Consider the following 18363-nt stretch of genomic DNA (forward strand, 5'->3'; position numbering starts at 1 on the left):
TGGTACAGACCCTCCTTTCCAACATAAACTTAGGCAGCTGAGAACCAGAAAGACCTTCCCTGAAATTGCTGGGTTTTGATTACTTTGAACTCAAAATAATGTTCATGCCAAAGTGGTCCATTTTGGGGCAACCTGCCCTTGGCCTCTACATAATCTATGTAAATAGATTATGTAAATAGATTCGTAATTTAAGTAATCTATGTAAGTAGATTACATAGATTACATAATCTATGTAAATAATTCTCATTATTTATGTTGTTGCTAAAATTATCCCAGATTTGGCCAGTGGAAGAAGAAGAAGCTGTATAAACCCAGACACCAGGAAGGGGAGATTTTTGACACAGAGAAGGAGAAATACGAGATTACAGAGCAATGCAAGATTGATCAGAAAGCTGTAGACTCGCAAATTCTGCCAAAAATCAAAGCTGTTCCTCAGAGTGGCTACCTCCACTCTGTGTTTTCTCTCACAAATGGAGTTTACCCTCACAAATTGGTGTTCTAAATTTCTTACAAAGAACCTAATTAAACAACTGATCCATTAAAAAAAAAAAAAAAAAAAAGGCTTCAGTACCATCTTGCCTTGTCTCTGATTCTAGAACATTTTCAGCTTCATCTTTAACTTTTCCTTCCCCTGGAATCAAACATTTCTACAAAAAGCCTTGGTGCCTTTTTGTGTTGAATGGAATGTGTGAAGAAGACCTAAATCCTAAGCATACTCATTACCTATGGTACGCCATTGCTGCCAGGCCTTTTCATAGGAAAGAGTGAACATGTGTACACATATACACACACGTAAGCATGTATCTATACTTCCAGGTCTTCATATGCATCTGTAATCTTACTACCTCCAGCTCAATAAGAGTTCCAGTTGTCATCTCTGTACGTGTACCTCCTCAATGGTGAGAAAACTGGCTTCCATTATTCTCAACGTATTTATTCATTCGCTTAAGTGTGGAAGACACAGATGTTAGTTTCAGCTTTTCCTCCCTTTTATCATTATGAAAATCGAACTTATTAATTAAAATCACTATTTACAGTTCCTTTTTGAGATAAAACTGATACAGAGTGAAATGTATAAATCCTACATTTGTATTTCAGTATGTTTTTAGAGTTTCAGAGGTGAGTTAACACCTCTGTAGCCCACATGCCTGTCAAGACACAGAATGTTTCATAAGGGATGAAGATACCTTGTGTCCTTTATGGGTCAATCCTCCCTAAGAGCAACCACTCTTCTGATTTTTTCTTCATGGATTAGTTTCTCCTAGATTAGAACATTATGTAAATAGGATCAAATGTGTGCTCTTTGGTGTCCAACTTATTTCCTTCTGCGTAATAACAGACTCATTGATTTAGTTTTCCATACCGGTACTTTATTCTCTTTGTTCCTAAATAGTATGTCATCGGACGAATACTCCGTTGCTTACTCATCCCCCTCTCAACAAACATTTGTGTTTCCTAGCTATTGTGAAATAAGATATCATGAATATTATATGAATTTAATGAACAAGGTTTTATTTTCCTATGCAAATATTTAGGAAATGTAATTGTTGGGACATAAGCAGATAAATATTTACCTTTAAAAGAAACTTTATTTTCCCAAAGGCGTTGTGTTATTTTACACTACCACCAGCAATTTTAGTCATTCTATTATATGTATACTGGTATCTCACTATAATTAATTTAATTTTGGTTTCCCTGAAAACCAAAAGTATTGAGCCACTTTCTTATGTCTCACTGGCCATAATATATATATATATATATATATATATATATATATATATATTTGTGTGTGTGTGTGTGTGTGTGTGTGTGTGTGTGTGCAGTGACTGTTTAAGTCCTATGTCCACTTATTTACCAAAATTTTTGTTTGGTATATTTTGTTCCCAAGTTGTAGGAATACTCTATATTCCTAGATTTAAGTCTTTTATGAGGTGTGACTCTTCCGTATTCTCTCCAGTCTTCTTTGGCCTGTTATTAATGTCTTTTAATGAGAAGAAGCTTTTCATTTTGACAAAGTCTGTTTTTTCAATTTTCTTTCATCACTAACTTCTTTGTCCTTTCTGATAAACATTTGTCAACCCAAGGTGGCAAAAATGTTCTTCTATATTTTCATTTAAAAGTATTTTAGATTTGGCAGCACCTGTGTGGTTCAGTCAGTTAAGCACATGACTCTTGGTTTTGGCTCAGGTCACAGTCTCAGGTCATGAGACCAAGCCCTGAATCAGGCTCTGTGCCCAGTGGAATCTGCTTGAGATTCTCTCTCTCCCTCTGCTCTTCTTCCCCACTTTCTCTCTCTAAAATAAATAAATAAATCATAACAAAGTAAGTATTTTAGTTCTGACATATTTATTTAAATCTATAGTCCATCTCAAATTAATTTTTAAAGATTTTATTTATTTATTCATGGGAGACACAGATAGAGAGGCAGAGATAGAGGCAGAGGGAGAAGCAGGCTTCACGCAGGGAGCCCTATGTGGGACTCAATCCTGGGACTCCAGGATCATGACCTGAGCTGAAGGTAGATGCTCAACCGCTGAGCCACCCAGGCATCCCTTAAATTAATTTTTTTATAGTGCATGATGGGGGGTGATGGTTTTCTTTTCTTTTGACATAGGGATATCCAATTGTTTCAGCATCATTTATAGAGAATAATTTCTTTTCATAAATCAGATTTAATGTCTTTGCTAAGAATCGAATTTCCACCTTTGTGGGTCTTTAAGAATCATTACTTTAATTCATTGATTTAAGTCACCTTATGCCAATATCACATTGTCTTAATTACTGTTGCTCAAAATTAAGTCTAAGTTTTTTGGATTTCCATATAAATTTTTCAGTTTGTTAGTTTCTATTATAAAATCTCCTATGATTATGACTGAAATTTTGAATTTATAGATCAATTAGGGGATAGTGGACATTTAAACAATATTGAGTATTTCTATCCAAAACATGGTATATCTTTCTATTAAGTATTTTTTTAAATCTTATTTTAATGATTTATAGTTCATGGTATAGTGAACTTGTTAATTTTACATTATAGTTTTGAAATAATTTTAAATGAAGTTTTAAATTTTATTTTTCAATTATTTGTTGCTGGCAATTACAAATATATTTTTTCCTCTGATGAACTAAATTTATTTGTTGATTCAAATAGTTGTTTTGTATAGTCCTAAGGTCTTTCTGCATAGCCAGTTGTTTCATTTGTGAATGGTGAAATTTTACTTCTTCCTACCCAAACTTTAAACAATTTCTTTTTCTTACTCATCTATACCAGATAGACTTTTTTTTTTAAAAAAGGAATTTATTTAAATTCAATTCGCCAACATATAGTATAACAACCCAGTGCTCATCTCATCATGCTAGTACAATGTTGGGCAAAATTGCTGAATACTTACATCTTACCTTACTTCAGATATTGGTGCAGGCACTTTCAGTATTTCACCAGCAAGTATTTCTGTAATTCTCTGTTTCCTCTGTTGGGCCTAAAATGTCCCTTTTCTTCCTAGTTTCCTAAGATACTTTGCTTTCATTATCTTCTTTTTAAAAAAATGCTGCTAGGTATTGCATTGTGTCAGATATTTTCTTCTGCATTTGTCAATTGATTTGAGATGTGTTCTTCACCTTTATTATGTTAATGTGATGACTAACCTTGAATGATTTTCAGTTTTAAAGAAATCTTCTGTTTTTTGCATTCTTGCAAACTCTGTAGTTATGAGTTACTCTTTTAAATAGTATGACATGTTAGCAGCTGATATTTTCTTAAGAATGTTTAAATCTATGTTTTTAGAGATTTTGGTTCAAATTTTTTATTTCTTCTCATGTCTTCTCAAGTTTTGGTATTAACATTATACCAAGCACATAAGGCCAGCTGGAAAGTGTTCCTTTTGCTGTATATTCTGAAAGTTTATATACAACTGGTAATATGTTTTCCTTGATTACTAGAATTCACCAGTGAAACCATCTGAACTTCTTTTTTGTTTTTAGAGAGTGTGCAAGCAGGAGGAGGGGCTGAGAGAGAGAGAGAGAGAAACTCAGACTCCTCACTGAACCCTGAGCCCCACACAGGGACCCTGAGATCATGACCTGAGCCGAAAGCAAGAGTCAGACATCCAACCTACTGAGCCCTGAACTTGTTTTCTTTATGAGGAAGTTTTTCATAACTCAACCTTCTTCTTTCATAACTCAACAACAATAAAAAAACTACCCCTATTTTCTATTTCACCATTTTGTTAAATTAATTTTAAAAGGGATTTGACTATTTCATCTTAGTGGTCAAATTATTCCATGTAGATTATTCATCATATTCCTTATTCTAAGATCAAAGGAGTTTGAATGATACTTTTCATACTTTTTCATTCCTGAGATTGGTAATTTGTTTTGCCTCTCTTTTTAATTTAGCCTTTCTGCAGTTTTATCAATTTTAATACTGTTTTTTTCTTTAATAAATCACTTTTGTCTTTGATTCTTCTCTAGAGATCACCTTCTGTTTCACTGATCTCTGCTTTTAAAATGGTAATATTTGGGGACACCTGAGTGGCTCAGTCAGTTAAGCCTCTGCCTTGGCTCAGGTCATGATGGATCTCAGGGTCCTTGGATCAAGCCCCATACCCGACTCCTGCTCTGTGGGAAGTTTGTTTCTCCCTCTCTCTCTCTCTCTGTGTTCTCCCTGTTTGTGCGCTCTCTCTTTCTCTCTCTCTCTCTCTCAAATAAAATGGTAATATTTTGCCTCCTACTTACTTTGAGTTTTGGTAAAAATGTAAATCATTTTCTTAACCTTTCTTTTTCCAGTATAACTCTTTAAAACTATAAATTTCCTTTTTAACTACATCTTTAGTGGCATCCCATCAACTTTGATGTGTTAAAACTTCATCATTGTTCAGTCTTAAGTATTTTCTAATTTTCTTTCTGATTTTTTGGTTCAACCATCACTGCTCATGCAGAAATTGTTTAAATTTTCAGATACTGGGAGTTTCAAGGTGTGTAATTTTACAGCTTTCTAATTTAATTTTGTTCTCACTGGAGAATATGGCCCTGTGGACCATACATCCTTGGCAAGAATGTGTGTTCTGCAGTTACTGGGTATAGTGTTCTGTAAATGTCAGTCATATCTGGGAATCTATCATTTATCAGGTAGTGTTGTTCAGATCTTCTGCATACTTACTGACTTTTGTCCAGTTGTTTTATCAGTTTCTAACAACAGTCAATTTCAACCATAATTTTTATGCCTCTGTTGGCTTTTCAAATATACCTCCCTGTATTATTTTTGGATTTCTATTGTTCTTTCTCCCTTTAGTTCTGTCTGCTTAACTTCATGTGTTTTGAAGCTACTTTTCAGCTCAAATGCTTTCAGGGTTTTTGTGTCTTCTGTCTAGATTGATCATTTTACTTCTATGAAATGCCACTCTTTAGTCATATTCCTTTTTTAAAAAAAGATTTTATTTATTTAGTCATGAGAGACAGAGAGAGGCAGAGACACAGGCAGAGGGAGAAGCAGGCTCCCTCCGGGGAGCCCGATGTGGGACTCAATCCCAGAGTCGAAGGCAGACGCTCAACCGCTGAGCCACCCAGGTGTCCCTCTTCAGTCATATTCCGTATATTAAAGTTTATTTTGTCCAATGTTCACATAAGCATGTCAGCTTTCTTCTGCTCAATACTCACTTCCATAATATCTCTTTTATACTTACTGCTTTTAACTGAAATTGTATTTATATTTAAAGTTCATCTCTTATAGAAAATAAAATGTTGAATTTGGGTTTTTTAGTCATTTGGAGAAGGTCTCCTTTTTAATTTGGATGTTTAATACATATGCATGTAATATAATGTAAATAAAAGTGATTTGATGTATCTATCACAATGGTTCTTAATTTATTTTTGTCTGTCCTATATGATCTTTTGTTTGCTTATTTTGTCTCTTTTTTTGCACTAACAATATTTTTGTATTATTTCATTTTTATGCCTCTGTTGGCTTTTCAAATATCTATCCCTGTATTATTTTTTAAAAATAGTTACTCTGGGGGTTAAAATATGCTTCTTTAATTTATCCTAATCTATGTAGATTTAATATTGTATCACTTCATGTAAAATATAAGAAACAGCAGAATGATTTCATTTAACCATTATTCGTTGTGTTTGTTCTCTTATTTGTATTACTTAATTCCTTCAGTAACTTTCTTTATCCTATTTGTACCTTATATTTTTGGATGTGAAATTGCTACAAAAAGGCCACATGAAGATCTCAACATCTATTCTCTGTGCTTAGTATACTGCTGGCTACCTGAAAGAAGGTGAGCTGTTGGCTACCTGAAAGAAGGTGAGGATCTCTTTCTCAGCACATGAGAATATGAAGATTGATAGAGCTTGAAAAAAAAGATGCAGAAACCATACCAAAGAAAATAAGTGTGTTGGAATGTTTACTTAATTCTGAGTCTTGGGACCTTATATTTTAGGGTATCATTGAGTCAGCCAGCCTTCCTGCGTGTTCCCTTCCTCCCTCCCTCTCCCATTCCTTCCTTCCTCTCTTACTTTTGTTACCTTTTCTTTTTTTTTTTTTTGCTTCCTTTATTCCTTATTTCCTCCCTTCCTTCCATTCACAAACCTTCCTTCAACTCGTACCATATGTTAGGCACTCAGACACGAAGTCTGGAACCTTGGTTTTCTCATCCATAAGATGCATTGAGTAACTCTTTTCTCGTGTTCTTGAGGAGCTTGAACTAGAGGGGGAAAATTAAAAATCTGTGTTTTTGGTAATTAGTCTCTGTATTTACTGACATATCAATCAGTGATATTGGTCATAATTATTCAACAAATAACAACTTCCTCCTCATCCCCCATATGCGGTCAGTTGTGTCGAGTTTACCTTGCTAAGTAACGTTCGTTCTCTAGGCAATTATTTTTTGCACTCTGCCCCTCAAAAGGTCCATGAGATTTCACATAGCTACAAGGATCAAAGCTCTGAAACAAGCAGGCCCATTCCAGTTTAAACCTTAACATTTAAGTTTTTTAAAAGCCACAAGTGTCATTATCATCTACAAATAACAGAACTCCAAATGCTTCAACAAGCAACTCTTGTTTTATTCCTGTTCGTTCTTATGCATTCTCTATTTATTGCTGGTATCATTCATGTTAGGTTTTACAGTGATTCTCAGAAGGCTTTCAATATCTTAAATTTGCAGAATATTGATATTAAAGGCATCTAGCTAACATGTTAAAACTTAGGCAAGCAAGCCTGACTAACATGGCATATTCATTAAGCTTACTGCCAGCAATTCTTTCCCCAACCAAAAACTTACTATTCCTACATAATGAATTTTTAGCTCCCTATGAGATCAGAAATATTTTACAGTAATGTTTTGCAGAAGGATGACAAAACCAATCTGAAAGAAATGCCTAAATATATTTGCATGTGAAACTCAGTTTTATTCGAGGTTTTAGGAAGGTAGTGCATGAAAAACCGCATTTAAAAGACGACTGATCAAATTGGTTAATATGCTTTATTAAACAAAATAAAACAAAATCAGGTTGGTTATTTGCACTTTGAATTCCCATATACCTCCTCCAATATACTGTTTATATTGTATTAGAAAAATAGGAGATTAAAGAAATCACTCTCAAGATTTACTTAATTTACAAGTTGTTTCCCTCAAATATGCCACCCTATTTTCTTTGTATTCAGGTGGCTATTATTAACCAAAATTTTTATGTGGAGGATAGGTCCAACAATCCGAATTTCTTTAACTTAATTTTCATATCTGTATAAATTCCTGGGTCTGCTGTAACCAAGTACTAAAAACCGGATGGCTTAGAATAAGAGAAATTTAGTTTCTTACATTTGGGAGTCTAGAAGTCAGGAATCAAGGTGTTGGCAGGGCCATGCTCCATCTGAGACTCTGGGTGGAATCCTTCCTTTGACTTCTGAGCTTTTGCTGGTGGCTGGTAACTCTTGCTCTTTCTGAGCCTATAGCTGCCAAGCCACTCACTGCCCCAGCTTCCTGAAGCATTCCTGTGTGACTGTGTCTGTGTCTCTGTCCTCTCTGCCTCTGGGACACTAGCGATACTGGATTAGCCCTCCCCTCAGTCTGACCTCACAGTAACAAGATTACAGGTCCAAAGACCCCTGTTTCTAAAGGAGGTCATATTCTCAGGTACCAGGGGTTAGGACTTCAACAGGTCTTTTTGGTGGGCACAATTCAATCCACAGCAGTATTGTCAACCCACTTTTCTTTGAAATGATACCTGATGTTAACAATCAGGGACATCTGGTAAGGACAGGTTGCAAAAACAAAATTTGGTCAAAGTATTGTCTTAGTCCACACTTGCACATGAATGCATATGGCAGTTTCACTCATGATTGACAAAAACTTGGAAGCAACCCAGCTGCCCTTCATTAGGTAAATGGAATTAAATAAACTGGTGTCCTTTCAATGGAATACTCTTCAACATTGAAAAGAAAGGGGCTATCAGGCCATGAGAAAACACAGGGGAGACCTAACTGCATATTACTAAGTGAAAAAAGTCAGTCTGAAAAGACTATATATTGCCTGATTCTAATCGCATGACATTCTGCAAAAAGCAGAACTCCAGAGATAGAGAAAAGATAACGGGTTGTCAGGGATTGGGGTTGGCATTGGGGTTGTCAGGGATTGGGGTTGGCATTGGGGGAGTGATGAACAGGTGGAGTACAGAGGGTTTTTAGGGCAGTGAAAACACTCTGTGTGATGCTGAAATATTGGACACATGTTATTATACATGGATCCACACCCATACTACACGCGCTGAGAGAGTCCACAGGCACCCCACGGATTTTGGGTGTTGAAGTGTCACTGTAGATTCATCATCTGTAGCATTCGTACACTCTTCAGAGGAATATGGGTAATGGAGGAGGGTATTCGTGGGGGTTTATGGGGTATATGGGAAATCTCTGTACCTTCCTCTCAACTTTACCATGAACCTAAATCTGTTTTTTAAAGCCTTAAAAATATTATTTCATGACATAATTCAAGCTGTTTTCTGGTGTATTTTAAGAAATACATGGCTCATCATACCCATCCATCAAAACCCTCATGGCCCTGGCAAGCATGTTTAGCTTCTGACTTTTTCTTCTTGGGGTATTTTAATCAGGGAGCCATTTCCTTAGGTCGCTGTTCAAAGGAGCACTTCTGGAAATAGTTTCCTGAGTCAGCTGACTCACTCATTTCTCTTCAGTTAGGAAGTATTCCTTTTTCCCCTCCTCCTCAGAGTTATGAATGTAAAGGTTTTTGACTTGCTAAAAATTCCCTTTGTGATGTGATGAAACTAGAAATACTTCTAGGGCTACATGCAACCTAAACCTGCTGTCAGAGCTCCTCTACTTTCATTCCCTGTGACTGTAAGAGACAGTAGTATTATCTTGAAGAAGTACTAAATACCTTAACTTCCTTTCCAGAAGATGGTGATCAATTGTCTTTTAATGTCTCAGCCCCTTGGAAAGTGTTATTCTTCCTTATTTTCCACGTTTTATTTCCAAATTTTTTGAGAGTAGTCCGTTATTAAAGACCCCTGATCAAAATCTATACAAGTACCTCAATTACTGATAATTCACAGTCCTGGGAATTTTGGGTGAGCCTCATTTTTTAATGTTCCTGTCCAATATGTAAGCATTTAAATGTTACTTAGGCTTGTTACTCTATGTGGCACAGATATGCAAAGATCTTCGGTATACCTATCATGTGTGGCATACCTGAATTATTGGGGGAAGCATAAGAAGATACAATTTTGTTTTAGTGGGGCAAAAACAAAAGTACAACGTCAGATTTATTCAAGCCTTAGAGCGATCAATCCTAGGGAAGGTCTGCTCAAAAATCTTCAGACTGGGAAAAATCTTATCAATCATTATTGGAGTAGACTACATAGTGAGGATTTTCTTTGTACATTAAGCTTACACGATTATTAATATTTTCTATGTAACAAAATTATTGGCAAATTGTATAGCTGGGGCTTTAAAATTAGAGAGCTGCAAGGACTTCATGAAATCACCTAATTCAGCCCACAAGTTTGTGTTTGTTTGTACTTGTTTTTTATGATGAAGCTAATACTTTATGAGGAGAAAACATCTTAGAGAAAATTAGCACAGAGGCAAGATTGGAAGTCAGGTCCTCTGAGGCTCAGTCCAGGTGTTTTTAGATTGCCTATACTCTCCTATCTCTGCTTTGTATAATACCATCTGTAATATTATGTGGCTGTCCTTTTTGAATCTGCTTAAATATTCTTCTGGTAATATTTTGTCAAACAGAAGTATTTCAACACATTTTGGGTTTTCTTTTCACTTTGAATGTACTCTTCCATTGCTGGTTTAGTTTTTCCTTTTTTTTGGAATGTGGTTTTATTATATGGGTAGCTAATCATCAAAGAATGTGTCTTTGATGGCAGAACAGTAAATTCCATTATGCTAGAAATGATGATTCTTGTGGTTTGAATTATAAGCATGAAAACTCTTCATCATAGCCATGCCTTGAATTGAAAATAGCACTCCTAATGATATACAAATTAAAAACATAATGAAAATAGTAAAGCCACTGAGTTCATGGTGGAGAATTGCTTACTTGTGCCACTAGGTTACCTTTTTGGATTTACTTATTTCGTGGGTTCAGAAATAGGAAAAGATCTTTGTAAATGAATTAGATGAATGAGATATAGCCTTAGACTTGGTTTGAATGTCCATGCTTAATAAGACCAGCATTACTTAGCATAAATAAGATATGCAGACATAACAGATGCTTCTGTTTGTTTAACAAGGACACAGTGATGCTATTTGATGGAATCCAGATGTGTCTATATGCTTGTGGTTTCATTCCCAAGTCCCCAACTAAACAAGAAATTTTGGACCAAAGGACTGAAGAAACTGTCCAGATGGTCTTTTCCAAAAATCTGCTAGGTATCTAGACAGTTCTAAATATTTTTATTCACCAAAATGAAGTAAAAAGTGAAAAAAAAAGTTGACTCTGGGTTATTGGGGGATAAAGACAATCAGAGATTCTATAACTTATATAATTATTTGAGGAGCCAATTGAATACACACACACACACACACGCACACACACACACACACACTTCTTGGATAGGGCATAGTACAATGAGATATTTTCCAGAGGTGGTACTATGTAGAAAGGTGTCGACAGGGCCAACAGAACAAAGTGATTAGGATAACGTTTATGTAAAGATTTGCTGCAGGATTGGCACATTTTTTTCTGTAAATGTCTAGACAATATGTTTCAGACTTTTTAGTCCCTTTGGAAAAAACTCAATTCTGCCATTGTAATGTGGAAGCAGCCACAGATGGTACATGAAAAATATATTGACTGTGTTTCAGTAAACTTTATTTCCAAAAACACACAGTGGGCTGAATTTAGCCCATGGACAATAGTTATCTGACCCATCCCTGATAGAAAGAATAGCAAAAAGACCAAGAGACTTGAAATCAGAAAATGCAGTTTCAAGTTGATCCTCTTTAGTAATTTTTTTTTCCACCTTGGCAAAGCATATTACCTTTTTAAATCTTCCATCTTAGCTCATCACAGTATAATTAGTAGGAGACAGTATAATCTTATTTTCAAGTTAAAAAGAAAGAACATAGGCATCTGGCAAACAGGCACCATAGGACACACAATTACAAAAATTTATCCCACTACATCCCACCCACCACAAACGAAACAACAGAGGACAGAAGACATAAACTCACGAGGACAAAAAAAGGTATGAGAGGATACCAGAGACGAGATACAGCAATAAAGTTTTTGAATTTATAAAGCTGAGATGTGAATAGCATCCCTTTGTTAGAGTTAAGAATGTTGAAACATGAAGTGTCCACAGGAGCCAAAGTAAGAAGGAGGCTCACTTGTGCTCCCGAAACTTCCAAAACCTGTTTGGAAGTGGACACGTTGTATCTCCCAAAGGTGTCAATGATAGTAAACACATGGAAAGCAGACCTCACATTCTAGCAAGCAGTGTCCCCATCTACCGCACCCCTGGAAAAACACAGGGGAGCTAATCTCGGTATATGTTCATGCAATGGGCTCTGAGCTCAGAGACCACAGGCAGACTGATCATGGGCACTTGGTCTTACTGAATACAAAGAGGCTTGAGTAGAATCCATGGAGTCACCTGGTGGCTCTGCGGGTGAAGTGTCTGCCTTCAGCTCAGGTCATGATCTCAGGGTCCTGAGATCAAGCCCCATGTCCAGCTCCCTACCCGGCACGGAGTCTGCTTCTTCCTCCAGCTCACCTGCTCATGCTCACTTGCTTGCTCCCTCTCCTGCTCATGCTTACTTGCTCTTTCTCTCTCTCAAGTAAATAAATAAAATCTTTAAAAAAATCTGTATTCTGAATTGGTGGCTGATCCTCAGCTCTCTGTTCCCAAAATTTACCAGAATGCTAACAACATTCAGGCTTATAAGCCTGGTGGAAATAAACTAATCTAACAGAAAAAGGAAAAACAAAAACCCCCACAAAGCTTCACAATGTATAATTATATCATCAGAGAGATAAAATAGACATTTTTTTTCATAAAACAAAGAATACTATTATAAAAAGGAATATCCAGAAAACAAAAAGGAAAACGGAAATTAAAAAAATAAATACAACAGCATAAATGTAGAACTTCACCATAATGAGTGAAGCACAACTTCACAGTGATTCTCAGGTATTTCTTAAATTTAATGCACATAAAAATCACTTGGAGAATCTGACAGAATGCAAGCTTTGATTTAGTGTTTCTGGGGTTGGGCTTGAGACTACGTTTCTAAGAAGCTTGCAGGTGATGCTCATGGTGTTAGTTTCAGATACTCTCTGAGCAACAAGTTTCTCTAGGCTATAAGTAAACAAAGAGAGAAAAAAGCAGAGAGAAAATAAGAAATCAGAGTGCCAACCTAGGGGATTTCCTATCTGGCTATGAGGAGACCCGCAAAGAAAAGGAAGGAGGCATAGGAGGGGGAAAAATTTTTAAAAGATGAAATAAAAGAAAATCATCCAGAACATGAGTTTCCAAATTGAAAATGCTACCAAGTGTCTAGCACAGTAATTAAAGAATAATCTACAGCAAAGCGGGTAATAAAATTTCAGAGTATCATGTAGGGATAAAAAGATTATAAAAATTTCCAGGATATAATCACTCACACACACACACACACACACAAACACCTCATAGCTAACTTTTCAAAAATCAAATAGCCAGAAGCAGGATTAGGGCCAGGTTTGAATGTAGAACCTTATACCTAGGCTGATTCATACTTCAGTACAAGCAAAAAGAAATTAATGTTTCATACGTACAAAGTGTATAAATACTTTGAAGTAAACAACTTAAAGGAGGTTGTTTTATTCTTTCTCAGATAGATAATGTGCCCCTCAAAACAAGACGTAAACTTCCTGGAATCTGGGAAGCAAGGGATTCAACAAAAGAGAAAAGCAAATGGGATTTCTAGATGGCAATGAGGGCCAATTCAGCATGACAGCACATCTAGGTAGTCACCAGTACAAACTGAAGCAGAACTACACATAGTTCCAGGAAGGATGTTTCCAAGAATAGACGGGGTTGTTGAGTTGAAGGGACCACAGACAGAGTCTCAGGCTGGGCTGCCAGGAGCCCAGCAAATGAATGAAAAGCCCTAAATGACACATGGAAGGAAAGCTTTGAGTATTTTAAGGAAAGATGAGAGATCCCCAGTGATAAGGTATCCAAAAACCTCATGGCTACCCCATAAGACTAGATATTTCAGTAGCTAAAATGAGACTTTTATTACAACAAAATGTGACTGGAGGACTTTTAATGTAAAATTATTTTTAATTTTTTTTTTAATTTTTAAGGGGATCCCAGAGGAACCAGATCTACCTTAGCCCTAGATGTGAATGATGTGTGGGAGAAAAGTCAAGGTAATTTCTGATTTCATCCCGCAACTCCCACATGTTCAATGGAAAGGCATGATGCTCCTCATGCAAATGGCCTTAGGGATCACTGGAAGAAGCATGGCTGAGTTTGTGGGAGGGAATGAGGTAACATTCCATTGATCCTAAGGTTTGGAGGAACTGCTGCCCACTTTCTTTCTTTTTTTTTTTTTTTTTTAAGATTTTATTTATTTATTCATGAGACACACAGAGAGAGAGAGAGAGGCAGAGACACAGGCAGAGGGAGAAGCAGGCTCCATGCAGGGAGCCCGACGCGGGACTCAATCCCAAGTCTCCAGGATCAGGCCCTGGGCTGAAGGCGGCGCTAAACTGTTGAGCCACCTGGGCTGCCCATGCTGCCCACTTTCTTAAAGGAGTTAGATTCTTTTTAGTGTCTGTATTTTGTAAAGCATTGAAGTTAGGTGAACAGAACTGGAACAAGGTCACACAATGATAGACTCAGAGGAAGTCTCCATTATAACTCTTTGCTGCTCAAACAACTGATTTAACTTTCAAGCAAATTAAAACAGAAACACTGTTTTAAAAAACATTTTGATAACCTTGGTAACCTTGGACTTATTACTCCAAGAGGAGTTCTGATTTTAAAGTAGAAGTTAGAGGAGTTTTTTGTTTTTGTCTCTGTGTGCTTTAACTCAGAAGATGATAGAGGTTAGGAGAATGATCTGGGGTCCCACCTGACCTTGAAGGTTATTGTCAAGATATAGTCACCCTCACAAATTTCCATTGATGACATTTTCTCTATAATTATATTTACATGATAAATATATAATAAATATACATAAATATGTGTATTATATTTATAGATGAGGGCTCCAAAAAAGGTTGTGTGATTGACATTCATATTATAGACAGAGTGAACCAGAATTTGCTAGGAGCTACAGAGATTTTAATTATTTCAATAGTCATTCATTCACTAGTTCATCCACTGAAAATACATGAGTATTCAATATAGGCAGAGCACCTTGCCAGCTACTGGCAAGACAAAAGAGTTATCTGTCAATCTATATATTACAGACATTACAATTATATATATACTTATAGAATATATATAACATAGTACTATATGACATTTAGCATCAATAACATGTTGTATAGCATATAATTTATATATTATATGTCAAATTATTTTTATAACATAATTATATATACTATTAAATAAGTATTTTAATATATAATATTAACTGTATTATAAAATTCTCATTATATTGTTACATAACATATATTAGTATGTTATAGTTTATATTATATATAAACATTTGTAAATCTGATAGAAGCCTGGGGTTTTACTGCTTTATGTTAAGATCAGCAAAGTTGCCATCAGTTGAAATATAGATTATAAAGGATGCATAAATCACCTAAAAAATAAAATGAAAACTGACACTTAATTACATAAGTATGTAATTAAATATTTAAGTAATTAAATATTGATGTTATGCATAACAGTGTTTGGATTCAGATTTTACTCAATGGAGATGCATTCTATACCCTACCTCCATATTTTTATATGTAAATATATATTCTATAACATTTAAAATTTTTAAATACTAATATAAATATTAAATGTATTTTATATTTCGATTATTTATATAATATATGATTTTTTTAATTTTATGTATTTATATTTCTTAAAATTTTATTTATTTATTCATGAGAGACACAAAGAGAGAGGCAGAGGCATAGGTAGAGGGAGAAGCAGGCTCCCCGCAGGAAGGCTGGTGTGGGACTCAATCCCCCCTGGCCCCAGGATCATGCTCTTTGGCAAAGGCAGATGCTCAACCACTAAGCCATGCAGGCTTCCCGGTATATATAATTATTAAGTATTAATACAAATGGTAAATATATTTATGATTGTATTTTCCCTATATGTCATCTTTTTTGAAATTAAAAAAGCAAGTATATATAATATACTTATATAAGTTATGTAATAAAGCAGTGTTATATTAGCTTCAGGTGTACAATATAATGATTCAACAATTCTCTACAGTGCTCATCATGATAAGTGTAATCTTCTTATTTACCTTTAACTATTTCACCCATTCCCTTATGCATTTTCCCTCTGACTGCCACCTGTTTGTTCTCTATATTTCAGAGTCTGTTTTTTTGGTGTCTTTTTTGTTTGTTTCAAAAATCCATATACAAGTGACATCATAGGGTGTTTGTCTTTCCCTCAATAACTCATTAACTGATTTCACTTTACCCTCTAGGTCCATCCATGTTGTTGCAAATGGTAAGATTTCAATTTTTTTTATGACTGAGTTATAATCATATATATATGTATATATATTCATCTTCCTTATTCACACATTTATTAATGTGCACTTAGGTTGCTTTACTGTCTTGGTTATTACAAATAATGCTGCTATAAAAGTAGGAATGATGTAGCCTTCCAAATTAGTGTTTTTATTTTCTTTGAGTAAAAGCCCATTCATGGAATTACTGGATCATAGAGTAATTCTATTTCAAGTTTTTGAAAAATCTCCATGCTGTCTTCCACAGTGGCTGCACCAGTTTGCATTCCCATCAACAGTGTACAAGGGTTTCCACATCCTCACCAACACTTGTTATTTATCTTTTTTATTCTACTCATTCTGACTGGTGTAAGGTAATATCTCATTGTGGTTTTGATTCACACTTCCCTGATAATTAATGATGAGCATCTTTTCAGGTGTCTGTTGGCCATCTGCATGTCTTATTTGGAACAAGGTCGATTCAGATCCTCTCCTATTTCTATTCAGATTATATGTTTTTGGCTTTGATTTTGGGTTTTTTTTTTTTTCCGGCATTTACTTGTATAAGTTCTTTTCATATTTTGGGTGTTAACCTCTTATCAGATAGAGCATTTGCAAATATCTTCTCCCATTCAATGGGTTGCCTTTTGTTTTGTTGATGGTTTCTTATGCAAAGCATTTTATTTTGTTATAGTCCCAATAGTTTTATTTTTGTTTTTATTTCCGTTGCATTAGGAGATATATCTGGAAAAAAGTTGCTATGGCTGATGTCAAAGAAATTACTTCCTATGTTTTCTTCTAGCAATTTTATAGTTTCAGAGGTCTCACATTTAGGTATTTAATCCACTTTGAGTTTGTTTTTGTGTGTAGTGTAAGAAAGTGGTTAAGTTTCATTCTTTACATAGCTGTCCAGTTTTCCCAGCACTATTTGTTGAAGATATTGTCTTTTCCCCCATTGTGTATTCTTGTATCCTTTGTTGAAGATTAATTGACCCCATAAACATGGGTTTATCTCTAGGCCCTCTATTCTTTTTTTTTAAGATTTTATTTATTTATTCATGAGAGACACACACACACAGAGGCAGAGGCACAGGCAGAGGGGGAAGCAGGCTCCATGCAGGGAGCCCGATGTGGGACTCGATCCCGGGACTCCAGGATCACGCCCTGGGTCGAAGGCAGGTGCCAAACTTCTGAGCCACCCAGGTGTCCCAAGGCCCTCTATTCTTTTCCATTGATCTATTGTCTATTTTTGTGCCAATACCATACTGCTTTAATTACTACAGTTTTGTAGTATATCTTAAAATCCAGGATTGTGATGCCTTCAGCTTTGTTCTTTTTCAAGATTGCTTTTGCTATTCAGGCTCTTTTGTGGTTTCATAGAAATTTTAGAATTGTTTGTTCTAGTTCTGTGAAAAATGCTGTTAGTGTTTTGATAGGGATCACTTTAAATCTGTATATTGCTTTAAGTATTATGGACATTTTAAAAATATTGGTTCTTTTAATTCCTGAGCTTGGAATATATTTTCATTTGTTTCTGTAATCTTCAACTTGTATCATCAAAGTCTTATAGTTTTTGGAGTACAGGCTTTTTCACTTCCTTGGTTAAGTTTATTCTGATGTATTTTATACTTTTTGGTGAAATTATAAACGGGATTGTTTTCTTAATTGCTATTTCAGATATTCATTACACATGTGTAGAAATGCAACCTGTTTCTGTATATTCATTTTATATCCTACAACTTACTGAATTCATTTATCAGTTCTAGTAGTTTTTTTGGTGGAGTTTTTAGGGTTTTCTCTATATAGTATCTTGTTATCTGCAAATTGTGAACATTTTACCTTTTTCTTAATAGTGTAGGTAACTTGTATTTCTTTTTCTTATCTGAGTGTTATAGCTAGGACCTTCCAGTACTATGTTAAATAAAAGTGTAAGAGTGGACATCCTTGTGTAGTTCTTGTTCTTAGAAGAAAATTTCTTTTTTTACTTTTGAAGATGTATAATGTACAATTTTCTCTATGTCTGAATCATTCTTTCAGTCTTTCCAGTTCCTCTTTCCTATTTCTGTTGTTTAAATTCTAATTCCAACTACTCTTTTGTATGGATTACCATAATAGCCTCCAAGCTAGTTTCCCACTTCAGTCTCTCCATAACTGTTCTCATTGACTCAGGTCAATAACCTATCAACTGGAAAAATATTTTATATCAA

General features: G+C 35.3%; 1 long non-coding RNA gene across 8 annotated transcripts in view; it reads left to right on the forward strand.

Annotated features, from left to right (window-relative positions):
- Nucleotides 1-18363, forward strand: part of LOC144311166 (uncharacterized) — a 243173-nt gene that overhangs the window by 108743 nt on the left and 116067 nt on the right. Inside the window, exon 7 of one of the 8 annotated variants that reach the window (XR_013376742.1) lies at nucleotides 6219-6380. The exons of 6 other annotated variants lie outside the window; for them this stretch is intronic. This is a non-coding gene — a long non-coding RNA (uncharacterized LOC144311166). Of the gene's footprint in view, nucleotides 1-3981; nucleotides 5736-6218; nucleotides 6381-18363 lie in introns of those variants that run through there. One more of the 8 variants, XR_013376744.1, reaches the window with a different exon arrangement.

This window comes from Canis aureus, chromosome 3, assembly GCF_053574225.1.
Source record: "Canis aureus isolate CA01 chromosome 3, VMU_Caureus_v.1.0, whole genome shotgun sequence".
Classification (NCBI taxonomy): Eukaryota; Metazoa; Chordata; class Mammalia; order Carnivora; family Canidae; genus Canis; species Canis aureus.